This window comes from Colobus angolensis, unplaced genomic scaffold (genome assembly GCF_000951035.1).
Source record: "Colobus angolensis palliatus isolate OR3802 unplaced genomic scaffold, Cang.pa_1.0 Scaffold249, whole genome shotgun sequence".
NCBI classification, from domain to species: domain Eukaryota; kingdom Metazoa; phylum Chordata; class Mammalia; order Primates; family Cercopithecidae; genus Colobus; species Colobus angolensis.
In genome coordinates this window covers 2,875,019-2,897,225 of record NW_012115699.1, presented here as the reverse complement: position 1 = coordinate 2,897,225, position 22,207 = coordinate 2,875,019, and positions in this window count along the sequence as shown.

Genomic DNA, 22,207 nt, shown 5'->3' with positions numbered 1-22,207 from the left:
AAAGATCTTTTAATGTTCTAAACCTATCCTTGCTAGTCTAACAAATTCTGTCACGGGATATTCCAGCTCTAGTGTCTCCTGTCTCCAACTGTGGACATTTACAAAGTATTCAGAGTGAGCTGAGAGGTAGTATTAGTGAGGTGAGATACAGTAGTTAAAAGCCCAGACTGTGCAGCCATGCCACCTATGTATAAAACCCATCTTTTGGCCAGGGGAAATGGTTCACACTTGTAATTCCAGCACTTTAGGAGGCCAAGGCAGGACGATTCGCTTGAGCCTAGGAGTTCCAGACCAGCCTTAGCAACATAGCAAGACCCTAGCTTTACAAAAAATTAAAAAATTAGCCAGGTGTGGTTGTGTGCACCTGTGTTCTCAGCTACTTGGGATGCTGATGCTGAGGTGGGAGGAGCCTGAGAGGTTTGAGGCTGCAGTGAGCCATGATAGCATCACTGTACTCCAGCTTGGGTGACAGAGTGAGATCCTGCCTCAAAATAAATAAATAAATAAATAAACAAACAAATAAATAAACAAACAGATGAATAAATAAACCCATCCTTGCTAGTTACTAGTTATTTCGTATTTGGGAAATACTTGAGTAAGTCACTTACATTGTCTCTGCCACCTCATCTTCAAAAATTATAATAATAATCATACCTAAAGAACAGGGTTATTGTGAGAATTAAAAGAGTAAATTTGTATGAAGATTCTAGAAGACAGGCTGCCAAAATAAGCTGTATATAAATGCTTATTACAATGGTAGTGATTTTTTTTTCTTAGCTGGCGTCAATTATACTAAATGGAACAAATGTCATCAAACATCACAGTTGTTATGCAGGTACTATTTTGAAGTATCTGCCATTCCAGCTAGCATTGTCTGACCGCTGTGCTCTACAAAATGTGAGGCAAAAGAAGCACATTATCTTTGTGTGTTTGACCTCAATATTTATTATATGTGACCCCAAATGTTTGTGTCATGTAAGTGTTATTGGGCTGCAAAATATGTTTTTAAAATGTCAACACCCTGCTACATGCATGGAAATAGCTGCCTGTGGCCCATACAACATCATCATTTGCTAAGGGCATTGTCCTGCTGTGTAGAATTGTTTAAGAAGGATCAATTTCCAGTGGTGAATACCACACTTCTATTTCGATGTAATTGATTTTGACACTGGCAAAGGAATCTAACTGCCTCTATATTCTATATAAGTTCAAAGACCAATAAGATCATGTGATCAGTTTGCCTTAATAGATAAATCTGCATTTAATTAGGTTAATCATTTTTAAACAATGTGTAATAATGAATAGATAAAGAGAGGACAATCACATGTATCACCACGCAGAATAGCAATTGCACCTGCCATACCAACATGCTTTATTTCCTTTTGGGTCATGTTTTGACATAGGTCATAGTTACAAATTTTGTACAGAATTAACTTTAATGTGTACTGGAATTGCGTTTTTGTAAATTCTACAATATATTGATTTTAAAATCTGTAATATTTTGAGGGGCTGTTAATAGGTTAATCTCACAGTTTCACCATGATTTCTCGTCTTTGCCTCATTTTATTTTCTTAGGATGGTTCATTTGAACCAGAACCGCAAAATCAGTCCTTTTTTTAGGCTTTAACACCAAACCTTTTTTTTGTTTATTTGTTTTGCCACACAGTCATTCTGCTCACATTTTTGTTTGCTCCACCTATTATCCTCCTTATCAAATTCATTCACTTTTATAGTTTAAAAACTCACGTATGTAAAATATCTTTAAAAATACAATATATATCTTCAGTCCTGATCTTCAAACTTGAATATACAACTACCTGTTGGACATGTCTAATTAAGTGACCAGGTCTAGTCATTTAAATAGATACCAAACCCAAGATGTTCAAAATTGAGTGCATTTTCTCTGTCCTACCTGTAACTGCTCTTGTCTTCACAATGCCTTTATGTGCCCCCATCCAGGCAGCACTCACGCCAGAAATTCAAGACCCACCCCAGATACCTTTCCAGTAGACACTACGTAAAATCCGGAACTGTTTTTGAAAATCTTTCTAAAGCCTGCCCCAATCCTATCTCTTCCACCTTTCCTTCCATTTCAGACACTCACAATCTTTGATCTGAACGGTTCCTAACTGCTTTTACTGCTTTAAGCGTAACCCTTGTTTTATCATTCTCTACTTTCCAGTCAGAGCAACCTTCTTTTTTTTCCTTGAACAAATGATCTGTTCAGGTATTTTCTGACTATCAAAAGGCCCATGTGACTCCCAAACTTCAAATCCTTTGTCCGTTCCCTTTGTCGTTTCCCTAGAGGATAACATCCACTGCTCTACTGTGTTTAAAAAGTACTCCGTTATTTGGGCCTACCTAACTGCTTGTGATACTCCACTGAGAGCATGCACTGGAAATGCCCCATTACCTGAATCCCACATTAATGTACATGCCACAAATGCCACAGTGAACGTGATCCTCACCACTCTAGTGCATGACTTGATGCTATCCCATCTATGACTTCTCTTTCTGTATCTACTTGTTAAACCTGCTAGACAGAGTTGAAGCAATTTTTTCTCAAATATTTTCCTCTTTCCCAAAATGGACATAGTGTTCCTCAGTAGAACACCCCCAATACTTTGGAGAAAAAAATACCAGTAATTTATAATTATTGTTATAAGATTATTATTATAAAATTACTATTTAAATTACTAATATAATTATAATATTAACAATTTTTAAAACTGAACACCCAATTATGACAGCTACCACAATGACTCTAGCTACCACCATTTATGGACCAAATACCACATTTTAGATGCTTTGCAATCATTTGCTTATTTAATATTTAATATAGCTTAGCAAGGGAAGGATTATACCCACTAAAAAGGTGAAGAAACTGAGGTACAGTGAAAAGAAGTAACTTGTCTTAGACCAGGGATTTGTAAACTACAGCCTTTAGGCCAGTTACATCATATGGCCTGTTTTTATACAGGCTGTGATTTTTATATTTTGAAAGGGTTGCAAATATACACACAAGAAATATGGAACAGAGACCATATGCAGTTCATCTAGCCAAAAAATGTTTACTATCTGACCTTTACAGTAAAACTTTGTGGATCCTATCTGAGAACGCAAAGCTTGTAAGAGATTGTCCTGGACTTTGAATGTAGGTCATTTTGACTACGAAAAGATGTCCTTGATGTAATGTTTATCTTTGCTATTGTTGCACTGGCATCAGGTACATATTCCACCTTTCTGTTTGCTTATAAAGTTCCTAGAATCCAGCAACCAAAAATTTTATTAAATTAAACTCTGGTTGACAAATTCGGTGATTTAGCGTCACATTGTCTTTCCTGCTAGTTGTATGACTTTAGGTTTTGATTATTTCCTGTGACGAGTGTATATTGTTTTGGCACATATCCATGTATTATCATCTGTAAAGCATACACAATTTACAATCCTTTAAAATTTAGCATAATCAGAGATTTTGAAGAAGGGTTTTACTTCAGAATAACTCTCTGTCTCATCTAGTTGGTCTATATGTAATGCTGGCCTTGTGTTTTTCATCCCTGTTGGGATTTGCTTTACTTGATTGTTTAATGTAAATGTAATTTGGGTTCCTTGAATTTGTCCCACTGCACATTGATATCTATTTCTCTCATGGCTTTGATTGCCTGTTAGCTTGGGGCATAAATACCTTCCAGGTGAAACAGGCTGCCATTTGTAATGAGATACAGATCACTTAAATGGGTTACTTAAGGTTACTTACACGAGAAACAATCATTTACATTCTAAAACATGAATGTCCATTTGTATTGAGACCAGTCCTTTCACCTTTTTAAATAAGTATTTAAAGTAATTGAACTCTGTAAGGTTATTATTTGAAGTTAATGGGTAACATATAGTATCACTTATGCACTTGCCAAGGAGCAATAGGCTGCAGGATCTGGTAACATCAATCTTTAGAAAAGAATGTCTGCTCTACCTGTATAAACCAGGGCACTCACATCTACTTGTTACTGATAGCTTGTTCCTATCACTGAAGAGTGTGCCTTCCTACTAAGCTTGCTGCAAGATTTATTACCACAGAATCCTCTTATCTGCTTGAATTCTCCATTGAAAAAGAATTGTGATACAACAAGAAGAAGGCAAACAAACCAAACGACGAAAGCAGTACTTTCTGGGAAATAACTATTATCACAAATGTTGTGGAGGTAAAACACAAAACATTTTTAAAAAATCATGATAGTTTTGGAAATGTGTGAAAGAACCTCTTTTCTCTCTTTTTCTTTCTCTTATGCTGTCTCTCCCACTTCCTCCCCTATTTGAATATAACCATCTCATGATTCTAGTCTAATCATGAAGCTAATTGCAGTGGCTATGGGTTGTTTAAGTTTATTTTGTCCTATATTCGTCATTACTCACTGTATAATTTTCAAATATTGGGCCAGTAGTTGGCTAGGATTACATGAAATTTTAGTAGGCCTGAATACTGTATTCATAAATCCTCAAGCAGCCACCTATTGCCATAACAGATTCAAAGCAAGATATATTAAAAAATCAATTCATTCTGTTTACTACTACAGAGCAATGCTTCTCAATCTATTTTTCTATCACACTATGACACTTCCATTAAATTTCTTATCACAGTGATGCGATTGCATATCTGTTTATGTAGTATATATATTAACTGTGTTTTATATATAAAATAAGTAGAATTTTTTTCTACCCCCAAAGAATCAATTTTTGTTCCTTGAGGGTGCTATGATGCACCACTGGGAATGCATGTTATAGTCACAAAATCGTTTTCTGGTGATTTAGACTGGACCATACAGATCTAGACTAAAACCAGAATGAGTAGCCAGGCCAACACCTTTTCCAATGGTTATCCTGTAAATATGTCCCTCTAGGTTAATTTTTTTTATTGTTCGTATTTAAGGGGTATGGCATGATGTTTGAATATACATAAACAGTGAAATGATTGCTTCAGCGAAGCACATTACTATCCATCACCTTCCATAGTTACCTTGTGTGATTGTGTGTTTGTGTGAAGAGCACCTAAGATCTCTTGGGCATTTTTGTGTGGATCTATTTCTGGGTTCTCTATTCTATTCTGTTGTTCTGCGTGTCTGTCTGTCCACCAGGACCACATAGTCTTGATTAATGTAGCTGTATAATGTCTTGAATTTGAGTAGACTGATGCTTCCTACCTTATTCTTTTTTTTTTATACTTGTTTAGCTTTTGTAGTTAATTTGCCTTAAAATATAAATTTTAGAATAATCTTGTATATATCTGCAAATAAAATTACTTGTCATGTAATAGGAATTACAGAAAACCTGAGTATTAATCTTGAAAGAACTGACCTCTTTACTATGTTGGGTCTTCCAATACATGAATATTGTATGTCTCTCCATTTATATAGATTTTCTTGAAATCCTTTCATCAATGTTTTGTAGTCCTCAATATGTATATTATTATCTGTAGATATTTTGATAGACTTACACCTAAGTATTTCTTTTTTATTGAATAATTGCATTTTAATTTTACTACTCATAGTAGTAAAATTTTAATTTTACTAGTACATAGGAATGCCTTTTTTGTATATTTATATTCTATCTAGTGATATTGTTGAACTTATCAGTTCTGAGAGTTTTTCTATAGATTACTTGAGATTTTCTATTTTGGCAATTATGTCATCTACAAATAGTGGCAATTTTCTCTCTCTTTACAATCTGTGTCTTTTTTTAAAAAAAAAACTGTTTTTGTTGTCTTATTGCACTGACTAGAGTTTCAAACACTATGTTGAATGAGAGTGGTTGAGAGTGGATATCCTTATATTATTTCCAATCTTAGGGGCGAAACATTTGGTCTTTCAACATTAAGTATAATATCACCTGTGGAGTTCTTAGAGTCTTTAATAAATTGAAGAAGTTCCTTTCTAGTATTATTTTTCCAACAATTTTTATTATGAATGGGTGGTGAATTTTGTCCAATTATTGCTCTGTAGTAATATGATCATATTTTTCTTCTGTAGCCTCTTAATATGGTTGGATCACAATGATTGACTTTTAAATATTGTAGGAAGCTTGCATCCCTGGAATTAATTCCACTTAGTCAGCATGTGTGTGTGTGTGTGTGAAATTATTTATTGAATCTTTTAAAAATAATTTCAACTTGTATTTTAGATAAAGAGGACATACGTGCAGGTTTGTTACATGGGAACATTGTGTGATGCTGAGGTTTGGGGTATGGATCCTGTCACCCAGGTAGTGAATATAGTACCAAATAGGTGGTTTTTCAACTCACACCTCCCTTTCTCTTCCTTTTCTAGTAAGCCATAGTGTCTATTGCTTCCATCTTTATATTCATGTGTGCACAATATTTAGCTCCCACTTATAAATGAGAATGTATGGTATTTGGTTTTCTGTTCCTGTTTTAATTTGCTAGAGTTATGACCTTCAGCTGTATACGTGTCACTGCAAAAGACATACTTTTATTCATTTTTATGCCTGCATGGTATCACACAGTGTATTTGTGCAATATTTTCTTTATGTAGTCCACGTTTGATGAGAAGCTAGGGTGATTCCATGTCTTTGCTATTGTGGATACCGTTGTGATGAACATATGAGTGCATGTGTCTTCTTGGTAGAACAATTTGTTTTCTTTGTGGATATACTCAGTAATGAGATTGGTGGGATAAATGCTAGCTCTCTTTCAAGTGCTTTGAGAGATCTCTAAACTTCTGTCCACAGTTGCTGAACTAATTTACCTTCCCATCAACAGTATATAAGTATCCTCTTTTCTCTACAGCATTGTCAGAATCTTTTATTTTATTGAATTTTTAGTAATAGCCATTCTGACTAGAATGAGATGGTATCTTATTGTGGCTTTGATGTGCACTTCTCTGATGTTTAGTGATGATGACTACTTTTTCATGTTTGTTGACAAACTATGTCTTCTTTTGAGAAGTGCATGTTCATGTCCTTTGCCCATTTTTCAGTTGTGTTTTTTGTTCATTGTTTGTTGACTTATTTAACTTCCTCATGGATACTCGACATTACACTTTCGTTCAATGCATAGTTTGCAAATATTTTCTTCCATTATGTAGGTTCCATGCTTATTCTGCTGATAGTTTCTTTTGCTCTGCAGAAGCTCTTTGTTTTAATTAGGTCCCACTTGTCTATTTTTGTTTTTGTTGTCAATGCTTTTGGGGACTTAACCAAAACTTCTTTGCCAATGCCAATGTTGAGAAAGGTATTTCCTAGGTTTTCTTTTAGTATTTGTATAGTTTGAGGTCTTATATTTAAATCTTTACTCCACTTTGAATTAATTTTTATTACTTTGTGAAAGGTAGGAGTCTAGTTTCATTCTTCTACATATGGCTAACCAGCTACCTCAGCACCATTTATTGAATAGGGAATTCTTCCACCATTGCTCTTTTTTTTTGGCATTGTCAAGTATCAGATGGGTTATTTTTTTCTTTAGATATTTTATAGAATTTTCCAGCAAATACACCTGAGCTTCATAATTTCTGTCTTGGGAATTTTTTAAATTACATATTATCTTCAAATTATGTATTTTATATTCGATGAGTTGCGGTAGTTTACGATTTTCAAGGAATTGTCCATTCCACCTACATTGTCAAATTTCTGTGCCTACAGTTGTTTATACTATTCCCTTATAAGCTTTTCTGATAACTTTGGGGTCTGTAGTGATTATCACCTGTTTTATTCCTGATGTTATTAATTTATGACCTCTCTTACTTTTCTGCAGTCTTACTAGAGTTTTGTGTATTTTATTGTTCTTTTCAAAGAGCAAGCTCTTTATTTATGGGATTTTTCTCAATCACTTTATCATTGTTTTCAAATTCATTGGTTTCTGATCTTTATTTTCTTTCTTCCGCTTGCTTTGGGTATATTTTTCTCTTTTTTATATTCTTGATGTACGAACTCAGATTATTTGAGATTTTTTCTTTCATAACATATATATTTTGTGCTATAAATTACCCTTTTAGCACTGCTTTAACTGTATCGTAAAAATTAAGATACGTTGTGTTTTTATTTTTATTCAGTTTAATGTATATATTTTTTATTTCCCTTGACATTTCAACTTTGACTCATGGATCATTTAGAAGTGTGCCTTGTTTAGTTTCCAAGTGTTTGTAATTTTCCTGTTGTTTCTGTTATTAAATTCAATTTTTTTTATTATACTTTAAGTTCTAGGGTACATGTACATAACGTGCAGGTTTGTTACATATGTATACTTGTGTCATGTTGGTGTGCTGCACCCATCAACTCGTCAGCACCCATCAACTCCACTTGTTGACATATCTTTTTAAGTTTCAGGATGTAGTCTCCCTTAGTATATTTTCAAAGGACTCTTGAAAATAATGAGTATTCTCTGTTTTTGGGTAGAGCATTTTATAAATGTTGATAAAACTCTGTTGGTTGATGATATTATTGACTTATTCTATACTCTCGACAATTTTCTATCTGGTCATTTTACCAATTGTTGAGAGAGGAATATTGAAGTCTACACCTATAATTATGTGTTTGTCTGTTTCTCCTTTTAGTTCAATCAGTTTTTGCCTCACAAGTTTTGTAGCTTGTTTTTTGTGTAGGTCCATATATGATGGCTATGTGTTCTTGGTAGACTGACCCTGTTATCATTAAATAATGTTCATCTCTGTCTCTGGTAATTTTCTTTGCTCTGACAGCTACTTTGTTGATATTAACATAGCCATTTCTGTGTACTATAGATTACTGTGTGTTATTATCGATTACTGTTTATATTTGTTGTTTAGTATTTTTACTTTCAAACTGACTCTATAGTTACATTTAAAATAACTTTCTTATAGAGAGCATATTGCTGTTTCAAGTTTTTTAATGCACTCTGTCAATATTTTTTTTTTTTTAATGGTTGGGCGCCGTGGCTCACGCCTGTAATTCTAGCACTTTGGGAGGCCGAGGTGGGCAGGTCACCTAAGGTCAGGAGTCAAAGACCAGCCTGACCAACATGATGAAACTCCGTCTCTACTAAAAATACAAAATTAGCTTGGTGTGTTGATTCCAGCTACTTGGGAAGCTGAGGCAGGAGAATCGCTTGAACCCAGGAGGCAGAGGTTACAGTGAGCCAAGATTGTGCCATTGAATTCTAGTCTGGGCAACAAGAGTGAAACCCCATCTCAAAACATAATAATGCTAATAATATTTTTTAATTTGCATACTTAGACCATTTATATTACTGTAATTATATGTATATTAGGGCTTAAATATTTATTTCACATTTTGCTTTGTATTTGTTCTCTGTATTTTTATTTTTCTCTTTTTGCCTTCTCAGACATCATTAGAATTTTTAAAATTTCATTTTGATTTATTTATAGTGTTTTTGAGTGTATCTTTTTTAACATCTATTTGTAGTGTTTGCTATGGTTATGACATTATATACAAATGACTTATCACAGTCTGCTGGTGTTGCTATTTACAAATTTAATTGAAGTATAGAAAACTTGCCTCCCTTTACATATTTTTATCTTTCTTGTTCAAATATAATTGTTTTAAATTTTTTCCTCTACAGTTACTTAGAATCACATCAGACCATGTCCTACACTTTTTCCTCAAGCATCAAACATAATTTAGAAAACACATATAAGAATGTCTATTATATTCATTCATATGTTTGCATATTATTTTATATCTTCCTAACATTTCAGTATGTTTTCTTTTATTATATCTGTTCTGTTTAGAGAAATTCCTTTAGTTATTCTTTCAGTCTAGGTCTGCTGGTTATAAATTCTTTTAGGTTTTCATTATTAAGAATGTTTTTCATTATCCTTCATTTCTGAATGATATTTTTGCCATGCATAGGATTCTGGGTTGACAGTTCTTTTCTTTCAACATATAAAATATGTTGTGATTTCCTTCTGGCCGCCACAGTTCTGATGATAAATCCACTGTAACTTAACTTGTTTTAGCCATATAGGTAATGTGTCTTTTATTTATCTCTGCTTTCAAAATTTATTCTTTGCCTTTTAGAGATTTCATTATAATGTGTCTTGGTATCTTAGTACACTCAAGTTGCTATAACAAATTACCTCAGACTGACCAGCTTATAAACAACAAAAATGTTTTTTTTTTTCACAATTCTTGAGACAGAAATGAGTCTAAGATCAGCACACTGGCATGCTCAGTATCTGGTGAGGGCCCATTTTCTGTTACATAGATGACGCCTTCTCGCTGTGTTCTCACACGGGAGAAGAAACAAGGCAGCTCTCAGGCCTCTTTCATAAGGGCACCAATCCCTTTTATGAGGGCTTTGCCTTCATGATCTAATCACCTTCCAGAAGTCCAACCTCTGAATACCATCCCATTGGTGATTCGATTTCAAAATATGAATTATGGGGAGACACAAACATTCAGAAGATAGCCCTTGACATGAATTTCTTCAGATTTATCGTGTTTTGGGTTTACTCATAGATTTGAATTTTTATGTTTATGTCTCTTGCAAAATTAGAGAATTTTTCAGTCATTATTTCTTTGATTATTTTTCCAAATTGTGCTTTCATCTCTCCTTCTGGAGCATCAATGACACAATATATTGTTATAATTCTACATTTCTGCAAGATATTATTTTTGTTCCTTTTTAAAATATTTTCTCTGTATGGTTCAGATTAATTTCTGTTTCTGTCTTCTAGTTTACCGATTTTTTTACCTTGTTTTCTTCCTTTCATTTTACTTTTAAGTTCATCTATTGATCTTTTAACTTCAGTTTTCAGTTCTAAAATTTCCATTTGATTCTTCTTTATATTTTCACCTTCTTTGCTGAAACTTTCAATTTCATTGTTAAGACTCTTTATTTTTTACTTGTTTCAATTATGTTTGTAATTTCTCCTTGAAGCATTTTTATCATGGGTTCTTTAAAATCATCAGAAACGTCTAACATCTCCTACTCTTAACATATATTCATTGTTCTTTTTTCATTCAGTTTGAGATTTTGCTATTTCTTGGTATGATAATTGATAATTTCTATTGAAATCTGAATATTTTTGTATTATAAGACTCTGGATCTTACTTAATCCTTCTGTTTTTGTTGGCTTTTATAGCATTCTGGCAAGGGGATAGCTCACTATTTCAAGGTGGAGGTACAAGTCTAGTTTCCCTACTTGGCATCCTTCGACACCTAAGATGGAGCAATTTCTCATTACTGCTGGACAGGGGTGCATTTCAGTTGGGTGAGGATGAGAGTTCCAGCTCCCATGTGGTCTCCATTGACACCATTACAAATGTGACCTTATTACCCCTAGGCAATGGTACTCTTGACGCTCCACTAGATCTCCTCTGAAACCACATCAACAGAGACAGAGGTACCTTATTACCATTGTATGGGGTAGAAGTCTGATATCCCCAAATGATCTTCATTGATACCATAGAGGTGAAAATCCTCCTTAATAGCTGACAGGATAGAAAGTCCTGGCTCCCTACTTGGCCTTCTCTGACACTGCTCCAGCAAATGTATTGAGGTGGCTTCTTACAGCCCTTGTGAGGGTAGAAGTTTAGGTTCCCCACGAAGCCTTTTCTGGTTTGGATGGGTATGGTGCACAATTTTTTCTGTTGTGTTTGGTTAGAGTAGAGTCATCATCTTCTAAGTGTTTTTGTCTTACTGGGATAGCTCTTTCTGGAATTTTTGTAGAGATAACAAGTTTTTGGTGGGGGAGCATTTTTTTTGTTCAAATTCATAGGCATTTTTGGGTTGCCAGCTTCTTCAACCACAAGTCTGAGATATATGAAAGAAAAAGATAATCAATTTACCCCTGTGCCATTTCTTAGGTCCTGAGGTCCCTTTTCTTCCCATCTTTCAAAGGTTTCTTATGTTTGTTTGATAAATATTTTCTAAGAATTTTTGTTTTCCTTTGCAGGAGGAATAGGGAAACATATGCCCACATGTGTGTCCTGTATTTTCATCTGTTAAATCTAGCAACTCTATTGTGCAAAGTCAATCAAAACTGTTCATCCTAGGCCACACCTCTTACATCAGAAACAACTATGGACATATTTCACCACACTACCTGCCTAGAAGAATAGAGAAAAATAAACAAAAGGGAATGAATACGACATTTTGTCCAAATACATATCCTCATTATCAATTCAGGTTTCTTTTTGTGAGCTATGAACAAGGTAGAGAAACCTTGAACTTTCTTTGGAACAAAAGTAATGGAAGTACAGGTGATATTAGTCAGTGGTGTGGCTCTTCCTATTAAGGGAAAAACTTAGCAAAATATATTTTTAAAGTACTGTTCAATCTTTCAATTGCTCTGATAGTTTAGGAAAACGGATCTGAACCCTCAGATCTTCAAGGATTTTTATGAATATAGTTTTTGCCCTGAAATCAAGTAAAATCTATCAAAATAGATTATTAAATTTCCCCAAAGCATATACTCTTGTTGAATCTCTCCTGTCCAAATTATAACAATTTCTGCTGCCAAATAGAGTCCTCCAGACAGGGTTATCCAAGTGCATCAATTGAGAGCATGAGTCTCGAAAATAAAGCTCTGGAAATACACAATGTCTTGAATTTATCTGCACCCTGTAAAATTCTAATATGTCACCTCTCCCATCAATAAGTCCACTCAGTTCCCACTTATAAATTAAATCTAAAATAAAATTAATTTTGTCCTTCTTTCTCCCTAGAGATAAATTTAGAAACAAAATATTGACAAGGCATCCCATCTCCCTCATATTCTAATTAGATTTAGTCCCAATTAGAGGAATCTCCCTGGGATCCCAGAGGGCATGTGAATTGTTCTCCAGGGTTGCACTCTTCAGCAACTAATTTTCCATCTACAAAAACTGCTTCAATTTTCTAAAGTTCCTGAGTAATAACAGGTGACATTCCAAGCTTCCAGGTTTTAAACATCATTTCCCTAACCAAATTCATGCTCCCAAGATCCAATCCTGTAAGATATACAAGTACAGTAATATTATCACAGTAGAGAAGAAATTAGTATTCTTTGAGACAAAAGTGGTAGATAGAGAAAAAATGAGAAAAGAAAAATCGTGTTTGTCTGTTTTTAGCTTGACTAATGAACAATAAACTAATCCATACTGCTTTAGCAAAGATCAATCAATACCTCTAAATGTAACACTTAATGGGAGAAATTTACCAAAAGATGAATTTGACACTGTGCTTTCAAAATCCTAAGATTAAAAACAAAATACACTACTTAGACTCTCTCTTCTCTCTAAGAAAGTAGGTCAAATACACTTGTTATTTTGTGTGTGTATAATATATAGAAATTGACATGGCTTTATTGTCCATCCCCCAAATCTGTATGGAGATCATTTCCTCCTTTCAATGTCTGTAGGCAAAATTTAAAACCTCCATTTCCTATATAAACTTTCAATTGACCCCCTGTGTTTCTTGTACCTTGATGATGAGTAATAAGCCTTGGCTAGAGAGACAACATCTTATCTCTATGCATATGGAGATTTTCATGCCAATTACAGGCAATTCTCCAAGCAAATGTCATGATATTAAATGTCCCACAATCCCTGTTTTCTGTCTTTATTGTTTTTTCATCCCTAGAAATATCCTAAGGCTTTCTCAAGTCTGCGCTGTCATGTTTCTCCCTTGGAGGCTACTATGTCTGCCTCCTACTGTGGAATTGCTTCAAGTTGTTCCTGTTAGAAAATCCTTCTCAAAAGATAGCCAGCTGAGATCTGCTGGTACTACTGGAGATTGTATCCTTGAGGAGCTAATAAGAAACACTGCATCATGTGGCATGTGGTTCTTTCCTGAACTCTATGTTTTGCCAGCTTTTGAAATCTTAAGGCCAGGAAAGTCCTTCTTTTACAACTCTTCATTTATTTAGAGCCAATTTCCATTTCTCTTTAATGCTCCCCAGTTTCTTTCAAACTAATTGCCAGCGGGTCTCCTTCCTCTTTTACCATATGAAGGTACTTATTTTGATCAGTTTAAATGTGTTCCTCTTTTGCTTCTTATTTCTCATAAATTTTAAATTTTAGCATCAGAGCCCATTTTAATCTAATCCTTTTTCTCTCTGAGTTTTGGATGTCCAAAGCCCAAGCAACTATTGTGATAACACATAATTGTGAAGCCTTTCTTACTTCTCATTGTATTTTTTTCTATGCTTCTTATAAAGTGTTCTCAAATGTCTAAAACCTGGATGTTTCCAGACTTCTAAAAGTCACCATTATTTTTCATTTAGCCTTGGATTTCCTCATGTCCACTGAGATATTTTTTCCCAAGCAATCTAAGAAGAGAAAATATCATCCACCTGCTGCCACCACCCTCTCTTGATACCACATAGGGAAATAAGTGGTCTTCTTTTTATCTTTCTTTTCACAAAGTCACTGGAATTGAGAGAACATTCTAAATTATCAAAATCGACAACTGTTATAAATGTGCAATTCCTTACCAATCTTTCAGTCTTATATACAATTCAGGGTAAATAAAAGAAATTTATGTCCAGAGCCCAAATACTCAAAAGATCAGCACCTTATTTGCACTAATGGACACCCACTCGAGTTCTAGGAGTGAATGCTTGTACCCTTGCACAAGGCACTGAACTGGGGCTGGGGGCGGGGGTTACACCCTAACACTTGGATGCTGGTCTGTGAAAATTTGCTGACTAATCCGCAGTTTGTGGTTGCCTATGAAGTATTCCCTAGGTCACATATATAAATGAGGCTAAATTCAGGAGGCACTGTAGACCTACAGGTGTGGCCAACAAGACATCAATTAAAAGTTTAGAGAAAGGAATTGGGTCTTTTGGAAAATGGATACTAAGAGTAAAACAGGCCTTAGGCTGAAATACAAAAAAAAATTAGAGATTGCTAGTAGATTGCTTCCAGGGAATAAGATGGATAATTCTTTTTCATAATTTTATACTAAGTGTAGCCTGATGAGCAGAGCTAAAATCGAGTTTTACAGTTAGTCTATAAAGTCAGGGCCACAGTAGCTTAGCTTGGGTTACCCAAAATGAGAAGTTAAAACAAAGACATGTATTCACTTTCTTTAATTTAAAGTAGTTCAAGGAAATAGGTACGTAGGACATATGAGAGTAAAAGAAGGAGAAAAACATAATATAAAGCAAGTTTTAAAGGTTTAAGGGAAAACTGAGGTGTGATCCCTACTGGGACATTTTGAGGAATATACAGTGACCCCCTCAAAATTGTCTTCCCAAGAATAGTTTAGGAAAAGTATTCTCTACCTTGAATTCATCCTTTGTTGTTTGAGAACTGATCCCCTTACCATGGCCTTCCACTGCAAAACTCCCACCTTCAATGTTTCCATGTTTGCTTGACAGTAATTCATTTCTATAGTCTGGAGAAGCCCGGGGGGGGCAAAACAAAACCAAACAAAACAAAACAAAACAAAAAAGTGAGCCCAGAAACATCAGCATTGTTGAGCAGAGAGTTAAAGCCCACATGAAAGTGTCTAATTGGCTCTGGCTGAAATCAGAGCCAAGCTGAAAGAATGTGAGCATGGCACCAGAAGGGTCCTATACCTATGTGATTCTAAAAAATGGCTTAAAATGAAAGCAAAATTCTACAGCCTTGGCATAAAGCTCCTTAAATCTCTGCTGACAAATATCACTTCTACATACAGCAGTGGGGATTAGTAGTATGGAGATAAGAGTTACTTCTCAAAATCAAGAAAAAGGAGTCACCCTTTATTAATAAACGGTCATGTTTTAGAGCTTATTGAGATGTCTGAAGCTCCACAGCTGCCCTCATTTTATACTTGGAGAACTCATTTTGTACTTCTTTCTTCCATTTCTCTATCTGGTCACATCATTGATCTAGATGATGTCAGACAATAAATGGCACTGAATACCACTGGCCTGACACATAAAATACACTGACAGAATTTGTTTTAGAGCTGAATGAAATAGTTATATTCATATAGTTAGTCTATTCCACTCATGCAATAGGCTAGCAGATGCAAACAGAGAGAAGTAAACAGGTTAGTTCAAAGTCTTTTAGTAATTTGGTACCAGTCTGTGTTTAGGGAACCATACTGTCCCTTTCTTCTGAATTAAGAAATCTTAGAATACATATATTTTTAATATATTTAGTATATGTGTTTTAATCCCATGACTAAACGGGAAAAAAGTATTTGCTGGAAAACCTCCTAGCATTTTGCATTTGTTTCATGGAAACAACACAAGCTCTGCATCAATATACCTAAATTTAAATCCCTTCCGTAGCATTCCTGAGTTATATAAGCCTCTAATATTTTGTATTTATTTTATGTACTTATTCATTGAAACAGAGTGTCACACTGTCAACCAGGCTGGAGTACAGTGGTGTGATCACTGCTCACTGCAGACTTGACCACTTAGCCTCAAGCAATCTCCCCACCTCAGCCTCTCATGTAGCTGAGACACACCCCTACACACCTGGCTTATTTTTGTAATTTTCTGTCGAGATAGGATCTCCCTATGTTGCCCAGGTTGATTTCAAACTCCTGGAATCAAACAATCCTCCTACTTTGGCCTCCCAAAGTGCTGAGATTATAGGCATAAGCCGCTGCACCTAGCCAGATTTAATGTTTATACACTTAGATTCTTATTTTATTGTAAATAGAGATAATTAGACTATTATTCGTACCCCCTTTCCCAGGCTGCTGCAAAGTCAAATCCTATCATGCATGTAGAAGGGCTTTGTAAACTATGACATAAAAATAACCACACTGAAGGGCATTTTGTTGTGTTATCTCATGTGGTAGCATAGGCAGTGAAGTGTGTATTGTATGGTTCTGCCTCAATTTAACTTTCATTTAATAATATATAGTTACTGTCACATATAATTTGACAAGCAGAACACTATGAAAGGGAGAGCCAGCAAAACAGTTGCCTGGACAGGCTTTCTATACGACATTTTGAAATGTGTTCAAGGAATCAAAATGTCACCAGAAATGTGATCAGCAGCAAAATACAAACTCCAACATGGACACCTTGGTGGATGAACACAGCACAAGTTTGAAAGGCGCTCTTCATGGGTGTTTCAGAAGATGATGCCCAGCCATCTAATGTCACTTTGTATACTTCATTTTAATGCCTCTTTTTGGAGCATCATTATGGCTTTTCAGAAGTTTAAATTGTTCACTCCTATTTTCAATAATATGTTGCTAAAATTGTCAGAGTAGGGCCACGGGACTGCTCCATCGCAGATCCTTTGTTCTTTCCTCACTGACCCCAAACATCTTGCGATTATTCTTCCTTCTGGAATCACCATAATATTCCAAGAACACTCTGACATTCCTGGTGCAGGGACATAGAGTGATCCACTCTCCATGGAGAAAAGTGTGTCAGAGACCAGTATCCAGGGCCTGGGGAACCCACCAGAGCTCTCGTTGAGCCAGCTTCTACTAGCCCACTTTGGTGACAGATCTGGAAAATATATTTCTTTTTGGAAGTTGTATTGGTCAGGCTTCTCTAGAGGGATGGGACTAATAGGATAGATGTATATATGAAGAAGACTTTATTAAGGAGTATTGACTCACATGATCATGAAGTGAGAGCTAGGAAGCCAGTCAGAGTCTCAAAACCTCAAAAGTAGGGAAGTCAGCAGTGCAGCCTTTAGTCTGTGCCTGAAGGCCCGATAGCCTTTGGCAAACCAATGGTGTAGGAGTCCAAAAGCTGAAGAACTTGGAGTCCGATGTTCAAGGGCAGGAAGCATCCTCACAGACACTCCCAGGAACAAAACTTTGCATGCTTCAATTCAATCAAGCTGACACACAATATTCACCATCACAGAAGTATAATTTTACTTTTTAATATTTCTATAATTTCTTTCTTTCTAATTTAAATAGCCAAGTTATTGTACCCTACTTTTCTTAGAATAAGAGGTTCTGGTATCCACAAAAATGCTCTACTATTCTGCCAAATAAGAAGTAGATATTATTTTTTGCCCACCAAGTCCATAAAACCCATCTTTAGTAATGGATTATTCTGTGATCTTCACAACTAAAAACTGAGTTATCCGACTATGATGTGACTAAGATTTACATTTAATTATAATAACAATTATTTTACTGTACTATCATAATTTTGTGAGTGATCTATAAGGGAGTAGCAAAGAATGCAGTATTTACCTTAGAAAGGTAATTTGAAGATATATGCAAATTAAAACCAGCCAAGTTAGAAAATGAGATAAAAATGAGTGAACTAATTGCCAACATCCTAATTAAAAACCAACTTTGTTTGCAGTTTTAACATACTGCTTTGATTTCAGAGATGAAATAAGTCCTAAAAAGGAAGAGTAGCTGAAAGAAGATGCACCCACGTATATTTCAGAGAATTCCTTGTTTAGAACAATTAAGAACAAATGCAAAAAAGATTTCAGAGTTAATGAGAATTGTTTAAATGCTATTTAATTTGAAGTCTGCTCCTTACAGAAATTTTTTTTTAATTTTTCTTTGCTCATCTTTTATTACTAGGAAGATTTGCATGGAAATAGAGTCTTTGATGCTTGAGGTTTTTGTTTTATTATAATAACTTGATAAAAATAAAAGTTATAATAGGTACAACATTATCTGATTCACCACAGAAAGCTATGTTGTTTTAAAATAGTACAATAGGAGACGAAATTATCTTTCTTCTTGAAGCAAGTCACCTTGTTTCACCTTGCCCAGAAGCCTAATCTGATAAATCCCTATTGTGTGCAATATACCATTTTGTTTGTTGCGGATAACACTGCATCGCATCTGGTTCCCCAGCAGTGGGATACCTACAGCTCATTATTTCAATTGCATCATTTACATTCTGATTTGGCTGTGAGAAGAAAATAATTAACGATAAATAAAATTATGATTTACTTTAGCTTAGAGACATAAACCCATATACAAATAAGACTACTTATATTTATTTGTCTTATGTTTCATTGTCTTCTGATAAAGCTCAGCTTTGAAGTACATGTTTCATGTGCATTTTTATCTCAACATATTGCTAAAAATTTCATTTTTTTTTTTTTTGATTTTGTTTGGGACAAACGCTTGGTGCAGGAGTGGATCTAGGTAGTGTGACATGCTTACTCCATTTTTGTGCATGTGTGTGAAGGGAGCACCTCCTTAGAAAATGCAAACACGTGAATACAAAATGAGGTGCCTAAATGCTTACTGATTTCAAATGAGGAAAAAGCAGCATAAACTTATAAAAATCTGAAAAAACCATCACATTCACACACAAAAATGATTATTTTTACCTTTAAAGTAGAATTTCTATATTTTGGGCTGCTCACTCTGTGATCAGCTATTTATGTGACAATAATTTTATATTTTCATAAAGAAAATAGACAAATTGATTTTTCTCTAATTTGATTGGTCAAAAATTTTATGGTATAAAAATGCTTATTTTAGCTTCACATTCTTTATGGTAAAGTTTTGTAAACTTTAGGATTGTTATCACATTTATGAAAACCTCTGTCAAGTGTTTTTGGGAAGTGACTAAACTTAGACATTTTTTTAAATTGACTATACTTATTATCAGTTTTTCACTGCTATCCTCAAGTCAAAGGTTGGAGAAGAGTTAGTCCTTGGGGCAGTAGGAGTATTCCTGGAAGCCATTTATGTACTAAGACAGTGACTGACAATTAAATTGAATAAAGAAGTATCGGCCAGGGGCGGTGGCTCAAGCCTGTAATCCCAGCACTTTGGGAGGCCGAGACGGGTGGATCACGAGGTCAGGAGATCGAGACCATCCTGGCTAACACGGTGAAACCCCGTCTCTACTAAAAAATACAAAAAACTAGCCGTGCGAGGTGGTGGGCGCCTGTAGTCCCAGCTACTCGGGAGGCTGAGGCAGGAGAATGGCGTGAACCCGGGAGGCGGAGCTTGCAGTGAGCTGAGATCTGGCCACTGCACTCCAGCCTGGGTGACAGAGCGAGACGGAAAAACAAACAAAAAAAAAAAAACAACAAAACGAAGTATCAAAAACCATGTAAACAGCTCCCAATAAACCCATAGTAAACTTCCTTACTAGTCTTGTATGCCCATGTCAATTTCCCATTAGCCACATCCCAAAATTGCCCACAGCCACTCCAAAACTATATGACAGGGAAGTTGTGTCACATACGAGAAATCCAGGTGGAAAGACACAGTGGTCTTAGTAATTTACAATTAAAATATCCTATTTTGGAATGACCATCTGAACAGATTTTAGTTTCCTCAGTAAGGACCCCAGCGGGGGCCCATGTAAGTGAAGAGCCTCCAAGCTTAAGCTTCATTAGCTTCAGCGTAAATCGTTTCCTTTCATTTTGTCTTTTCTTTTCTTTTTTTTTTTTTTTTGCCTCTGGTTTGAGGTTTGAGGAGTATATATATTATAAAGGCAAGGGGATACTTTGGTTGAAACTTGAGCTTGGTAAGTTACCTTAAATGCAGTCTTAACCATAAATACAGACATACAAAAAAGATTAAAAACTAGGATTATCAGACATCTATAATTACATGACCTGTGACAGCTGGCACACCACACAATAATCTTTGTTTGAACTTCCATTATAACTCTATAAACTGAGGAGAAAAGTATTCCCATCTGAAGTCCCCTATTCTCTGTGTAATGGGTGGATGCATGCATACACAGGCACACACATGCATGTAAGCTCTTGACTGAGCCCATGCTGATTCTATCAAGACGGTATATGGTAGGAGTAAAATGTAGTAGGTTTCCCAGATAGAGAAAAGAATCCTAGTAGCAGCACATGCTGAAAAGTGTATTTTATGTCCTACATTGGTTCATGGCTCCAGACAACAGCTAGATAATGAGGAAATGAGTCAGTTACACCTTTCAGTTTTGAAAATATACTAGGAACCGAAAATGGGAGTGGAAGCTGTATGCATTAGCAGCTCTTCAGCTATGGATTGGAACAGGAGGTCCTTCTACTCAACAAAGAGAAAAAAAGTGAACTTGAAGATAATCTAGTCACACTGTTTTTATCAAATTTCAGTATCAATAGATATCGTCTTGCTTTAAAATTAGTTAAAAGAATAAAAAAGCAAGCCAGACGCAGTGAGTCCTGCTAGTAATCCCAGCACTTTGGGAGGCCGAGGCAGGCGGATCACTTGAGCCCAGGAGTTCTAGACCAGCCTGGGTTCAAGATGGCTAAACCCCATCTTTTACAAAAATAAATAAATAAAGAGAAAAGAAAAAGCCAGCGTGGTGGCATGTGTCTTTAGTCCCAGCTACTCAGGAGGTCAAGGTGGGAGAATCACCTGAAGCAGGGAAGTGCAGGCTGCAATTAGCCCTGATTGCACCACTGCACTCCATCCTGGATGATGGACTGAGATCTTGTCTCAAACAAAAAATAAAAGAAAAAGAAAGAGAGAGAGAGAAAGAAAGGAAGAAAGAAAGAAAGAAAGAAGAAAGAAAGAAAGAAAAGGAGGAGGAGGAGGAGGGAAGGAAGGAAGGAAGGAAGGAAAATGAAAGCAATGCAAGGTCCATATAAAAAGAGAGAAGAATCAAATAGACGCAATAAAAAATGATAAAGGGGATATCACTGCTAATCCCACAGAAATACAAACTACCAAAATAAACATATAAAAAAACCTTCAAAGTAAGTGAAAGGGAAAACACATTGTGAAGAATAAGAAGAAAGTGTACCACTGAAAATAATGCAGAATCTAGAAGAAAATGTCAGGAAGTTGCATGAAATCCCACATACCATGTAAAAAGACATGGCTTCAATGGGGGGGCGGGGGGTGGGGAAGAAAAAGCAGAACTCCAAATAGAATAACAGATTGAGATGAAAAAGAAACAAACTAAAAATTTTTAAGTGCCTGATATAAAAAGAAAAATGATGGTTATATGAAAGTTGGAAATTTTAAAATGCAATGATAATCTAGATGAGACTCAAAAACGTAACATGTGATATGAATAATTGAATATAGATGGTTCTATATAAGAAAATCTCTTAAGCTTCAAATATAGGCACAAAAAGACTTGAATAATGAAGAAAATGACAGTATATGGCACAAAAATCAGAGTCAAAATAAAAATTATTAGTGTTCGTTGAAGAAGAACAAAACACAAAAGCAAAAATGGAACATAAAAGAGAGGAAAACTTTTGCTAACTCTATATAGCCAGATAAAAAAGAAATCACTGCACTTCAGAAAAAATATATAAACAATAAAATGGATACGAAGGCATGTTTGCTTTAAAAAAAACTATTAACAACAAGCATAAGAAAAAACAAAACTAG